Below are 2,143 nucleotides of genomic sequence, written 5' to 3' on the forward strand. Positions count from 1 at the left end.
GTGAGAGAGTGAGAGTGAGAGTGAGAGAGTGGTGAGGTGTGAGTGTGAGAGTGTGTGTGTGGAGTGTGGGGAGAGTGAGAGAGTGTGGTGTGAGAGTGTGAGAGTGAGAGTGTGAGAGAGTGAGAGTGAGAGAGTGAGAGTGAGAGAGTGGGAGAGTGAGAGTGAGAGTGAGAGTGAGATTGAGAGAGTGGGTGAGTGGGGAGAGTGTGAGTGAGAGTGAGAGTGAGAGTGAGAGTGAGAGAGTGGGAGAGTGAGAGTGAGAGTGAGAGAGTGGGGAGAGGTGAGAGTGAGAGTGAGAGTGAGAGTGAGAGAGTGGGGAGAGTGAGAGTGAGAGTGAGAGTGCGTGTTGTGTGGGAGTGTGGGAGAGTGGAGAGTGGGAGAGTGAGAGTGAGAGTGGGAGAGTGAGTTGAGAGTGAGAGAGTGGGAGAGTGGGAGAGTGAGAGGTGTGAGAGTGTGTGAGAGTGAGAGTGGGAGAGTGGAGAGTGAGAGTGTGTGGTGAGTGTGAGAGTGAGAGTGGGAGAGTGGGAGAGTGAGAGTGTGTGAGAGTGTGTGAGAGTGTGTGAGAGTGAGAGTGGGAGAGTGGGAGTGGGGAGTGTGTGACAGTGAGAGAGTGGGTGAGTGGGGAGAGTGAGAGTGATGAGAGTGGGAGAGTGAGAGTGGGAGTGGGGAGAGTGAGAGTGGGAGAGTGGAGTGTGTGAGAGTGTGAGAGTGAGAGAGTGGGAGAGTGAGAGTGTGTGAGAGTGTGAGAATGAGAGTGGGAGAGTGGGAGAGTGTGAGAGTGGGAGAGTGAGAGAGTGAGAGAGTGAGAGAGTGAGAGAGTGGGAGAGTGAGAGTGAGAGTGAGAGTGAGAGTGAGAGAGTGGAGTGGGAGAGTGAGAGTGTGTGAGAGTGTGAGAGTGAGAGTGGGAGAGTGAGAGAGTGGGAGAGTGAGAGAGTGGGAGAGTGAGAGAGTGAGAGAGTGGGAAGAGTGGGAGAGTGAGAGAGTGAGAGTGAAGAGTGAGAGTGAGGTGAAGTGAGAGTGAGAGTGGGAGAGTGAGAGAGGGAGAGTGGGAGAGTGAGAGAGTGGAGAGTGGAGGAGAGTTGAGAGTGATGTGAGAGTGAGAGAGTGTGAGAGTGAGGGAGAGTGAGAGTGAGAGTGAGAGTGAGAGTGAGAGGAGAGAGTGCGAGTGAGAGTGAGAGTGAGAGTGAGAGTGAGGAGTGAGAGTGAGAGTGTGAGAGTGAGAGAGTGAGAGAGTGAGAGTGAGAGAGTGAGAGAGGTGAGAGAGTGAGAGTGAGAGAGTGAGGAGAGTGGAGAGTGAGAGTGAGAGAGTGAGAGAGTGAGAGAGTGGAGAGTGAGAGTGAGAGTGAGAGAGTGGGAGAGTGAGAGAGTGAGAGTGAGAGAGAGAGGAGAGTGAGAGTGTGTGTGAGAGAGTGGGAGAGTGGGAGAGTGGGCGAGTGAGAGAGTGAGAGAGTGAGAGAAGTGAGAGTGAGAGTGTGTGAGAGTGTGAGAGTGAGAGTGAGAGAGTGGGAGAGTGGGAGAGTGGGAGAGATGTGAGAGAGTGAGAGAGTGAGAGTATGAGAGTGTGAGAGTGTGAGAGTGAGGAGAGTGAGAGTGAGAGTGGAGAGTGAGAGAGTGAGAGAGTGAGAGAGTGAGAGTGAGAGAGTGAGGAGAGTGAGAGAGTGAGAGTGGAGAGAGTGGGAGAGTGAGAGAGTGAGAGTGGGAGAGTGGGAGAGTGAGAGAGTGTGGGAGAGTGAGGAGAGTGAGAGTGAGAGAGTGAGAGAGTGAGAGAGTGAGAGAGTGAGAGTGTGGGAGAGTGAGAGTGTGTGAGAGTGAGAGTGGGAGAGTGGGAGAGTGGGAGATTGGAGAGTGAGAGTGGGAGAGTGAGAGAGTGGGAGAGTGAGAGAGTGAGAGTGAGAGTGGGAGAGTGGGAGAGTGAGAGAGTGTGAGAGTGAGAGTGAGAGTGGAGTGGAGAGATTGGGAGAGTGAGAGTGTGAGAGTGTGAGAGTGTGAGAGTGAGAGAGTGGGAGAGTGAGAGTGAGAGTGAGAGTGAGACGTGTGAGAGTGGAGAGTGAGAGCGTGAGAGTGGGAGGAGTGAGAGAGTGAGAGTGTGAGAGTGAGAGAGTGGGAGAGTGAGAGTGAGAGTGGGAGAGTGAGAGTGGAGAGA

At 53.7% G+C, this 2,143-nt stretch overlaps 1 protein-coding gene across 1 annotated transcript in view; it reads left to right on the plus strand.

Moving 5' to 3' along the window:
* Nucleotides 1–2,143, plus strand: part of LOC137385184 (GTP-binding nuclear protein Ran-like) — a 49,686-nt gene that overhangs the window by 31,272 nt on the left and 16,271 nt on the right. The gene's annotated exons all lie outside the window — the stretch shown is intronic.

This window comes from Heterodontus francisci, chromosome 28 (genome assembly GCF_036365525.1).
Source record: "Heterodontus francisci isolate sHetFra1 chromosome 28, sHetFra1.hap1, whole genome shotgun sequence".
NCBI lineage: Eukaryota > Metazoa > Chordata > Chondrichthyes > Heterodontiformes > Heterodontidae > Heterodontus > Heterodontus francisci.